General features: G+C 39.3%; 1 protein-coding gene across 4 annotated transcripts in view; it reads right to left on the reverse strand.

The window, feature by feature from the left end:
- The window catches only part of FRMPD4 (FERM and PDZ domain containing 4), a 313,851-nt gene that overhangs the window by 86,075 nt on the left and 215,270 nt on the right, over positions 1 to 12,506 (reverse strand). The window contains exon 1 of one of the 4 annotated variants that reach the window (XM_032200781.1): positions 10,575 to 10,585. The exons of the other annotated variants lie outside the window; for them this stretch is intronic. The gene's annotated coding sequence lies outside the window, so the exon portion shown is untranslated. Of the gene's footprint in view, positions 1 to 10,574; positions 10,586 to 12,506 lie in introns of those variants that run through there. 4 annotated transcript variants of the gene reach the window in all.

The following is a 12,506-nucleotide window of genomic DNA, read 5'->3' on the forward strand; positions in this document are numbered from 1 at the left end:
AATTTCTATTTACCTGTGTATAAGAACAAGTACTCAACTACTACTCCATTAAATTTGACAGTGTGTATATAAGCTTTATTAAAGATGGCATGCAAGTTAAAGATCAGACTACTGATGTACCTGATGAACAAAAAACATTGCCTCCTTGCATTCATAACTGCCAGCTAGCTTATTCAAACAGCAAAGGAGCAGAAAAGCAAAATTAGCTGTTTCAAAACAGACCCCTTGGGTGGGTTGAAGGGGGTTAACACCTACCCATTCAGAAGAAGATGGTTCATACAGAAACCCCCCATTTACGTTTACAGAATAAGGTTGAATATAAGTGTCATTTACTGTGACCTTGGATATAAATAAACAAATAAAAAGGAAATGATAATGGAAGTTTTAGTCATGCTGGTCCGAACATCAAATGTTCACCTCAAGAAGTCCTAATTCATTGTAAATGGAAAGAAATTAGACACTGGACAGTAGAAACTCTTATAAGGCAGGAAAATGAAATGTGCCAGAATTGGAGTTCAGACGCTGTGGAATGAAGGTCCACAGATGTCTTGGTGAAACATTGACATCAAAGTGTAAGAAAGTGAAAGAAGATGCTACATTAGAGACTTACACACTCTTGAAAAGAGTGTGTAAGCAGGCAAGTCTGGACGCTGGGATGAAGGCTAGGATGGCTTTGCACCAGGAAAGTCTCTCAGAAGGCAGTGGCTGAATTGTATAACAGACTAACAAACACTGACCGAAAATCTGACATGCAAACCAGGAATTTAATGATCCAATTAATTATCAACCAGTATCTAACCCAACTTTAGTAATATTACTACTACACCTCATATATATGAGATGACTGATACGTTTTTATACAAATATTTATTATGTCATCTGTTATCTTAGCCAAACTTTTTGTTCACTCTAGTGATTTCTAACAGGAATTATAATTTTAGGTGAAATGTCTGTGAAGCTTAGTAAGCTGGGATGGTGCTCTCTTCCCACAGAGGAAAACAAACCTTTATCACTTCTAAAAGAAAACTAGAAATGAATAGGCACCATGAGCTGTATAACTCTTGGCTACACAGCAACACCCACAGAGTAGTGTCATCAGCAGAGAAAAATGGTAAATCCAGAGAAAAAAGGTATTTTGAGACATATTCTCTCTTAACACTGCATGTTACTCTACTACTATTTGTCACCTATCATAAATATATATATATTTTTTTTAATGAGAAATTTGCTGTTATGAGAAGGTGGTAACAAATTACTTAATTGAAGAGGAATTAAATTTGTTCTACAATTTTTGCAGCACATATTGCTTCATGATTTTCTCTTCTCCTATAGAAAATAATACAGAGGGAAATCTTACAAGGTTTCTAAATAGGCATTTAATTTTGATGTGGCAGAAATATGAAGATTTCAATGCAGCATTTTTGCATTTTAAAAAGAGCACATAAATCTCAAGTTTAATTATCATCACATTATAATTGGCACAATCTTATGAAAAATGCAGCCTTTATACGTATAATAAACCCTTAACAAAGACTGTAAGACAGTTAAGTGTCATAAATATGCTTAATGTCAGAGCTTTCCACAATTAATTCTACTGATAGACGATTAACTCCTACAAGCTTCACCTTTAAACTCTGATCAACATCTTTAAGTAATCTATAAAAACAACATGCCATTCTGCACAGCCTTGAAAACTCACTTGTCCCTTTAATTGCAGCTGAGGGCACCACAAAAGGAGTTACGGTCACAACCAGCCCCATTGGGTCTGACAGGAGCATAAATACAGAGCGCAACCAAAGTATGTGTTACCGACACCTGCAAGAGCTCCAGCACTCCAGAAGACCTGCCCCTCCTGTACAACAGTGAGTTGTTGTCCTAAAAACCTATCACATTTACATTTTTCAGCTAATTCCATACAACAATCCCTACTTTGCGGTTCAGAACAATTCTGCAGATTGTTTGCTCTTTTATGAAGTAATGAACATATCACTCTCTCCTGGAAGCCAAAAGCTGTTGGCCTCTGCAAAATGCAACCCCATGAAAAAAAAAATAATTAAAGGCCTTTAAAGTATCAGAATTGACATGGTACAAGCAATATTTTGGGAACATTCATTTTTCAAGGACTGGTACATTCCTAACACTAAATACGGTGCTAGAACTGAGAGTTTCTGACCAGCTAGAACTGGTCAGATCAGGCAGAACTTGAAGAAACTTTACAGTTGGCCAGAGCAGGCCTGTCTTAAAGAATATAAGCCATAATGTTCTGAACTAAGTTCATTTCTTATTTATCTTCTCAAAGTTAAGAACAAGTTGGGGTTTGAGCCATCTGCTATGCATATGAACATGTTGAGCTTGTAGGTGTTGGTCATCTTCAGGCTCAGCCTGTTCTGGGCTCAGGCTTAAAGGGAAGGAGTGCTGTTCCGTAGCCACACTACATTCAGCAAGTTTGTTTGTTTGTTTGTTTGATTGCTTTTTAAACAAAACCAAAACAGAACAGAAAATAACAGTGCTGAAATTCATACTTGTTTAAACATCACCCATGACATATCATTACATAGTAGTAGCTAAAAGTAGGTCAATACGAGCTCCCCATTAAACTGCAGTCATTTTCATCAGGATAAATCAATTTAATAGGAAACTTTCCAATGAAAAAGTCCCCAATTTACTATGTTTCAATTAAGCAGGGTATTTTATAATAACATTTTATAGTTACATTGCATTTCCTAGCCCAAATCACTTTAATTTTCACATAGCATCACTGAACCATCATGGCCTTTAAAACACAGGGCAGAAATTAAATTGCATGGCATATCATGAGAAGAAAAGAGGGGAACCTCTGCACAATTGAAACAGTTGAACCTTCAACTCTTCATAAAATATATTGTGGCCTCATTTCTATGTCTACACAAAGCACATTGTACTTCGGTTATAAATGTCCACTACAAACATAAATGTAAGGAGCGTTTTCATCAAGGAATGAAAAGCTGAGCCAAATCTGCATGCTGTTGCAGAGGACCGGAGGCCCCAATTTTTGTTTTACATGGAATATAAATTGATGTTAGAGCAGTCTAACATGCTTGATCTATCCAGAGCTCAACCACCACTCTGAGGTCCTAACGCCTTCACATCAGCCAGCAGCACCACTCTTGGGACTCAATCTCCCGAGCAGCATCCATTGACCAACATCTTCTCAAACAAAACTAACTTTGCGGTGCTCACCTCTGCCTTCAGTGTTCATATGTTAAAAACTGTGAACTTGGCGACTAGAAGAGGAAAAATTCCTCATGGACACAATCATACAAGGAATTATTATTATTGAAAAAGGAACATGCTGAATAAGGACAATGGCACAGAGTAATAAACTAATACCATCTGTTAAGGGAGTCAAACTGCAAGACAAACAAACCTTCAGGTATGTGCTGAGGAAAGCAAGTTTCACACACACTCCTTTAAAATATATATATATATTTCCTCATATATATGGAAATAATATCTTTACTACCATCTCCAGAAATCGTGTAGTCTATGGTGTGCCAAGGCATAACAAGCGAAAGTGGGAAATCACTTTCTGGACATTTAGTAGACCCATTTTTAATAGAAGAGGTCAGCATATGTAGGAAGCATATATTCCTAAAAAGAAAAACACCCTTTCACATCCTTAGTTACTCAGACAACCAACCATTATATTTTCAGATCACATGAAGTCTATAAATGGAACCAATTTTCATCTTAATCATATACCATTTTTATTTAACAAAATATGTAAATCAAATTGTTATTATTCCAGAAATCAAGAACTCAGATTAATTAGAGATGTTAACCTCAGCTATGATAAGTGTTTTACCTTCAAAAACTATATAATTCGCATTTGGGGGTTGAGGAAGAAAACAGCATCTGTCACCTCTGGAAAAAAAATTACTCCGTAAGTCCTGTTTTGAAACATTATGCACAGCTTCACAGGAGTTACACATTCTCACAGTTGTTTTAAAACAACCGTAACTAAAAAAGGCAAAGCTGGCTGCGTTGCATTCTAAAATTAATTACAACATCTGACAAGAGAAAATAACAAGTCTTCTCCAGCGATGGATAAGTAATCTACTCACTGTTCTACCAACATTTTCTTAAACATCAGCAACTGCTGTTTAAAATGTTTTACAATTTCAATCAGATTCATATCCTTGTAGAACATGGCTTACAATATATTCTTTGTCATGGAAAAACTAAGATCCTCTAAAGCTTCAGTGATTCAGGGGACACTGACCATTAGAGTTTGTCAAAGGGGAAATAGCAGAACAACAAAAAAATATGTAGTTTAGAAAAAGTCCCATTTAAGCTTCTGCACCCACATTCTGTAGAGTTATGTGGCTTATTATATTGCCAGTTGTAAGAAGTATATTCCTACATCCTGATTTTGGTCTGATTCAAATACAGAAAGCATTTAAAAAAAAAAAAAAAAGAAAGAAAGAAAAAGAAAAAAATTACAACTGTAGAACAAATGGAAAATATCCTGCAATAAGTCTTTCTGCTACACTTCTTCAGTGAAATTTCTCCTCTTCTGTTTGTTCTCCTAAGAGAAAAGGATAGGAAAAAGAAACCACTTTTAAAATAAACACCATACATTCTTCTATTTAAAATATAGGTAGATACCCAGCAACAATTCAGGGTACCCTGGTGAGAAGATGAATCCCATCCTCATACTAATGTGATATGCTAGCACCATCTTGGAAAAATAAAAAAAAAAAAAAAAAAAGAAAGAAAAAAGAAACAAACCTCAGGCCATATATATAACCTCTGAAGAGTGATGGGAGAGAGAAAAAAAAAGAAAAACAAACACAAAACAACAACAACAGCAACCAAGGAACATGAGCAAACAAATACGAGGTGGCTTTTCTCATGGTCAAACCATGGCAACAGAATGAGAAGTGGGAAGACAAGGAGAGCTGGTAGAGATGAGATAACAGAAGCCACTTATCAGCAAACCTCTCAATTCCTTTTGATTGTATATAGCATGGGTAAAGTGTCACTACCGCCAAGAGGAAATTCACACTCAAACTTCTGGACTACTGGGAACACTCCGTGTTAAAACCATGACATTACACAGTCTCAGTGTGGGGGAAAATTACAAGAAAGACTTTCTAGTAACCTCCATAACTTCCATAAACTCCTTTCAGCCTCTTCACAGAGACTGGCAATGAACGACTTGTTCTCCTAGAAGAATGTTTTCTTACAGCTTAGTACAGACATCAATCAACATTTAATTCCTTTCTGAGTCCACTGGCAGCCTGACTTATAGCAACACCTGAGTGAAACTCAGCTCAGGCAAGACAAAGGTGGTGTTTGTGGGAAGCAGGAAAACATTTGGAGGCCGTGGCAACCATTATTATCTCACCATCTATCAAATATTGCTGTCTTCAGTGTGTTAAATCATCCTGTGTTCCCTGTACTTCTGGTCAAACTGAAAGGATGCTTCTGTTCAACTTAAACATAGGTGAGGCACTGTAACTCACTGTATCAAGGCCGAAAAAACTTCAAGGGTTGTCCAGTACACAGATGCCCAGGTCCAGCCACTGCATACAGATCTTGGTGTGCAGGCACTGGCACCACCCATCCTGACAACTACAGTGAGTATGCTGCACGGAAAATCATCTGGAGTAGAGAGCTTAGATCCTTGGAGGAGAAGCCATCACTACTCCAATCCTACATCTGTGTACATGTTGCCAGATAAAATAAAAGTGAGCATGAACTGAATGCTTTCTGGAAGAACAAAACCTGTTTCCTCCTCTTAGATTTCCTCATAGCAACAACTAAAGGCAATCAGGAGATTGGGCTTTCATTCCCATTTTGCACATCTTTTGTAAAATTGAGGCTGGAGTATAGCTTATTGGACAGCAGGGCATAACCCTGCATTTTCTGTGCAGTTAGGGTAAAATAAATTGCTTAGACCAAAACAAAATGGCACAATTCATCTGGGGAAGTCTGCACCTCTGGATTCTCGTACTTTGCCTTTGTATGTGTTTTCCTTTCAAGACCTTCAGTCAAGACTATACTCTCAGGGTAATACTTAAGAGAAACCAAAATTAGTCATGATGGAAGTAGTTAACTTTCTTTCTAAATCATGTTTCAAATTCTCTTTTACTGAAAATTGAAGGAAAGAAAGAAAAGGGTTGGAACAATTAACCCATTCTACTCGTGTAAGACTGCTATAACAGCTTGATCAGACCCTTGGTGTTATAAAATATGGAGTGTTTGGGATTCAGAGCAGACAGCTCTCTGCAGCAAAATTAGCTATTCATCTCCATTCTTCTGTATATAAATGAGCAAACAAGTTACAGCCAAAGTGTCTGCCTGCATGGTCTGCTTAGTAATTTTGAATGCAGGACTATCCAGTGCACAGACACCCGGAATTAATGTTGAAAATACTCTGGCACTCAGTTATTACTACTGATAAATATTAAATTGGATGACGGAATGTACTATAAAAACTGTGAAACTAAAGAAATAAAATGGCTGGGTTTTGAGCCAGAAAGACTTGTCCTTTAAAAGATAAAACCAGAATTCTTCAGTAGATATAGATATGTAAATAGCTAATGATTGATCAGGAGAAACTTCAAAGCAGGGAAGCCTAGCACTCTGAGAGATCTATCGTGTAAACAGAATTCATTAATAAAGCCTATATTGTGTAATTATTGCATCATGATGATGATGCCTTGTGGCTTGACCACCAAACAACACAGGCAATATTTACTAAATATGCTAAATGTCTGTTCTCCATTCAATGTATCTCTGTATTCTTAAAAATGTCTTACTTGGGTTTCTTATATACTATCAACCTTGTATAAGTCCACTTTACACTTCAATCGGAAAGTGAGAGGGTTTGATGCAGTATTTAATTCTGCCTAATTTTGGACTACACTCGGAAAGCTCAACTTTGGTACAAGAGCTAAATGCTATGGTACATGTTTCTGTGCCAAAAAAATATTGACAACATAGACAGCTGACCTGATCTGCTGTCTGTAAGAAAATGGCCTCCCATCCCAAATTGCTTAGAGTTTGAAGAATACAGAGGAGACTTATTTCATGGTATCCACAAACGCCATGAAGAACAGATGGTGACCCAACATGCTGCTCTTAGAGTCACCTGCTCCCTACAAACTTGCATGTATCTCAATTACACCATGAGCAGACAGACAGTATTACTGGGGTCCTGCAGGAAGCAACGAACACATTCAGACAAGTCCAGAGCACCATGCCACTATTTAAATTCAGCTGTCTTGAAGGTGATGTGGCAGACAGTTTCTCTGAGGGCAGCCTTTTTCAGTTTTAAGGCCTAGGTACAGCATGCATTGCACGTAGAGTCAGTTTGAACCCGCAGTGCATACAACATGGTGTTCTCTGAGCCCAAGCAGTGAATCTGACACAGCGTACATTTGATGTCCTTGGTTTTAGCAGCAAGCCTAGTAGGAGGCTAGAGCCTCAAGCTGTGAGGATGCACATTCATTGAGAAGAAACTAGAAGACAAACAGCTTCTGATTCTCATATGTCTTCTACTGGTGGAAAGCACAAACCTCTGAAATGTTTCTCACGTCTGTCTCAATGGACCATCAAAACGGGTTCCTCATCCTGAACTCCAGGAGCAAACCTTAGCTGTGCCAGCAGCAACCACAGAAATATGCTCCACTGCATGTGCCTGTCCCTTGAGCAGGTATACAGCAAACCAGACCCAGGTCCAACAGTGCCTTAATGTGCTTCTGGAGAGAGCTCAGATCCTTACGAACAAACCTCTTTACAGAGGCTGTATAAAGAATGATGTTGTTGCGTGTAACAGCTTCATCACCCTCTAACCAAGCTGGTAGGTATGCTGCTTGGCAGCACGGCTCTATTGTACCTATTTATTCAGGCAAGAATGGCATCTTTTGTTAGAGAATGGCAGTAACTGAAAAATAGTAAGAAGCTTCTGGGCACAAAAAATACTTTGAGTACTAGTTTGCTTAATAACAAGTTATTAGATCAGTTTATGTAGCTGGAAAAACAGGCAGGCTTTTAACCAGAAGATTTTGTTGTCCAAAAGCTTAATTTTTTGTTCATTTGCTTTTATGTTTTCCAAACTACCCCATCATCCCAATAATAGATACCACCTCTGCTGACAAGTACTGCCTCATTTCTATTTCTAGACTTATCGCAGTTACGAAAACACTGCTCATACAAATTTATTCACTATTTTTCAGGGAGGGCTTTTCTGACTCATTGTTTTTAATATGCTGGATACCGTATAGGCTTATCCTGCCTCATCTTGGATCGGATTAAATTCAACCATAAATACTGGAACACATCATCTGTAAAGTACTGCTTGGCTACTCTGTTCAGTAAATCAGCTACAAGCAGTGATAAATCATATATGGAAGGCGGGTGAAGCTTTCCATACACCCTCCTCATTTTGGAGCTTCTGGATGGATGAAGCTTCTACACCCATTTGCTTTGCAACCTGTGGTGCTAGAAATGATTTGGTTACTTTCACATACAAAATGTGTAAAATGCCACAACCTTGTTCACAACAATAGAACAATCAAAAGTAGACCATTGTATTTCGGATCTCTTTAATGTCTTTAATATAACTGATAGGTAACCAGAAGGCATTTCTGCCTTAATGACTAGGGTTAATTTCCATGGAAAAATCCTGCTGATTTGCTCATGTTTATCAAAATTGTGTAGTAACTAACTCATCATGAGACTAAATACAGAGCCAACAAGTGCCTGCATACATGAGAGGAATTTCTAAAGTCTTTTAAGCAACTTTTAAGGAATAATTCATTATGACAATAAGGTGCCTAGCAAGGCACAATGGCACATAAATCAAGCTTGAGAACAAACCCATTCACTGTCTCTCTCTGCTGTTCAGATGATAAATCTCTCCTTTAAGAGTACCTGCCCCTGTCAGCTCTGTTGTTCTTACCTGCCAAAGCCTACCATTGACAGACATGTCTTTGTGGATGCCCACAGTGATTCTGAGCTGCTGTGCAATTTTTAGCCAATACAAAGCCTCAACCATGTTGTTTGTAATGTTACATGTCATACATTTTGTAAGGTTCAATGACACCACAGTGCACCTTTTCAGGTTTACACAGCATGTGCTTAAAGAAACCTTTATCAAGCCTTGGAAGGAAATAATGTTTTTCATATGGGTTCTCTAGGAAACAGAAACTCCCCTTTGGCAAAAAATAACTTTAGCCAGCTGGATTACCAACAAAAATGGATATTCGTATAGAATGAAAATTGAAAACATAGTTTTACTAAGATAGAAGTGTTCTCCAAATACTTACTCTTTTTCCATTCCTCAGGTATTTCTCAATAGATAACCAGTCTTGCTCTGGAAGTGGACTAAAAGCCTCCCAGTACCCCCCAACTCCCTGTTATGTATTTCCAGATGATATGCAAGCAATATCAGCCTGAGAACATTTCTGTCACTATGGCAATGCTAATAAATTAATTATGCCAGAGGCTGTTCTCTGGCACTGAGAGCGAGCGGCACAGAACAGCCTGTGCCAACATTATTACTGCACTGTAGTTCTCACAGTAGTCATTCTCTTAGCCTCCACAGCAGAAGGCGCCATGTCCAAAAAGCCTTGTGGGGACAGACCATAGCTCATGCCAAGTCCCAACCCGTAGCCAAGAGTTATTTGGGAAAATGTTAAATGCACATATAAAAGCATGACAAGGATCATTGCAACAATTCAGCAGTATGGCCCCATCAACTTCTAGTCCCTGGGTAAATCATGTGGTACTGCTTAATTTACAGAGGCTTCCAACTTAATGGTGTCTAAAACAATAGGATCTTGTTGAGAAAGACTGTAGCAGCTTTAGTGCAAATTAACTGATAATAGCAATAAAGTTTTGATAACAGAAATAAAACTTTTGGGGTTTTAAGTCTATCATCATCATGTGTTTCATTCTACATACAACACTAGTGGAAGTATCGCATGTAGGAAGATCTGTAAACATGGCATGTTAAATACATCTAACAACAGTAAACCAATTTCCCATCAAAATGCAGACAATTCCTTTAAGTGTAAATTTTGAGCAGGAGACTTCACACTGACAAATTGCTGGAAGATAAGAAGGTGTATCAGGAAAGTTACAGGATGTCTGTAACAAAAAAAGTTATGGAGTGTCTGAGGCTGGTAGGGGTCTCTTGAGATCATCTAGCTTAATCTCCTTCCCAAACAAGATTACCTACCACAGGCTGTCCAGGACTGTGTCCAGCTGAGTATCTCCAAGGAAGAAGATTCCACAACCCCTCTGGGAAACCTGTTTCAGTGTTTGACCATCCTCTCTCACACACACACACACACACACAAAAAAAACCCTGCTTTCTTCTGTTCAGAAGGATTTCCTGATGTTTTAATTTGTGCCCATTTCATTTTGCCCTGAGTTCCTCCTTCTTTCTCCCTCCCATCAGGTATGATAAGGTACATTGATAAGATCCCCCTCGGCTTTGTCTTCTCCAGGCACTGAACAGTCTCCACCTCTCCTCATATGATAGTCCATTAATCATCTTAGTGGACCCATTCTGGACTCACCCCAGTAAGTCCGTGTCTCTCCTGGACTGAGGAGCCCAGCACTGTATCCAGCCTTCTGAATGTGTCCTCACCAGTGCCGAGGAGAGAGGAAGGATCACTCCCCTTAGCCTGCTGGCAACACTCCTTGCAATGCAGCCCACATTGCTGCTGCCTCCTTTGTCATTAGGCTCTTTGTTATTGCAGGCTCATGGCCAGTTCAGTGTCTGTCAGGACACTTGGGTCTTCTTCTGCCAAGCTGCTTTCCAGCTTGTGCTGACACATGGAATTGTTCCTCCCCATATGCATGACTCTGCCTTCTCCTCTCATGAACTTCATGAAGCTGCTGTCTGTCCATTTCTCCATCCTGTTGGGGTTGCTCTATATAGCATCACTAGCATATCAACCACTCCTCCCAGTTCTGTATCATCTCCAAACTTGCTGAGTGTGCACTGTGCCTCATTACCTAGGTCACTAATGTTATACCATATTGGCCTCACAGTACTGACCCTTGGGTACTACACTAATGATTGACCTCCAACTGGACATTGTCCCGCTGATCACAACCCGCAGGGCTTAGCTATTCAGTCGTTTTCACATCCACCACACTTACCTAACCCTTACTTCATCTGCTTGTCCATGTGGTGGTTTTACCGTGCTGGGCAGCTAAACCCCACAATCGCTCTCTCACTCCCCCTCTTTTTAGATGAGGAGGGGGAGAAGTAAAGCAAAGAACAACTCACGGGTTGAGATAAGGATAATTTAATTAAAGGGAAATAATTATAATAATTAAATAAAGATTATTATGAACTAAACAATTTAACTAAAGGGAAATAAAAAGGGAAAGGGGAAAAGGGAGGGGGAAAGGGAAAATAAAAAGAAGGGAGGAAAACAAACAAATAAAATAAATGAAGGCTATGTGGAAGTGCAGAGGAAAGAAATTACTCTCTACTTCCCACAAATGAGCGATGATTGACCACGTCCTTGAAGCAGGGCCTCAACACACGTAGCCAGTGTTTGGGAGGAGGACCAATGTTTTCACAACGAGAGCCCACCCCTCCCCTCTTCTTCCTGTTTCCACCTTTTATTGCTGAGTGTGACACCACATGGTATGGAATATCCCTTTGATTGGTTTAGGTCAGCTGCCCTAGTGATGTTTCTCTCCTCACTTTTTGCTCACCCCCTAGGAGGGTTAGAGAAAGGCCCGATGCTGTGCCAGTGCTGCTCAGCAGCAGACACAACACTGGTGTGATAACACTGCTGTTCCAGCTACAAGTGCAGAGTACAGCACTGTATGGGCTGCTGCAGGGAAAGTTAACATTCCAGCCAGACCCAGTACAGTCCATAAGAATATTACGGGAGACAGTGTTGAAAGCCTCACTAACATCAAAATAAACAACATCCACTTCTCTCTTTTCATCCATCAAGCCAGTCATGTCATTGTAGAGGCCTATCAGATTAAGTATGATTTCCCCTCCTTAAATCCGTACTGATTACTTTGGATCATCTTCTTCTCCTTTGTGTAACCATCTCCAGGATTGGTTACTCCATCAGCTTCCCAGGGAAGGTGAAGCTGTTTGACCTCAGATCCTTTTCCTTGCCCTTCAAGAAGACAGGAATGACATTTGTATTTCTCCCAGTATCAGGAGCCTTTCCCAGTTTCCATTTCTTTCTGTCAAAGATAATTGAGAGATCTCACAACAGCATAAGACGTTTAGATGTAGAGCTTAGGGAAATGGTTTAGTGGGGACTGTTAGCGTTAGATCAGAGGTTGGACTCGATGACCTTGAGGTCTCTTCCAACCTAGAAAATTCTGTGATTCTGTAAATAAAATAAGCCAGTTTCCTCAGCACTTGTGGGTGCAAGCTGTAAGGCCCCATGGACTTGCTTACATCTAGTTCAACAATGAACTCTTCCCTAACCTGATCTTCCACTAAAAGCAAGTCTTCTTTGCTC

The sequence above is a fragment of the Aythya fuligula genome, chromosome 1 (assembly GCF_009819795.1).
Source record: "Aythya fuligula isolate bAytFul2 chromosome 1, bAytFul2.pri, whole genome shotgun sequence".
Classification (NCBI taxonomy): domain Eukaryota; kingdom Metazoa; phylum Chordata; class Aves; order Anseriformes; family Anatidae; genus Aythya; species Aythya fuligula.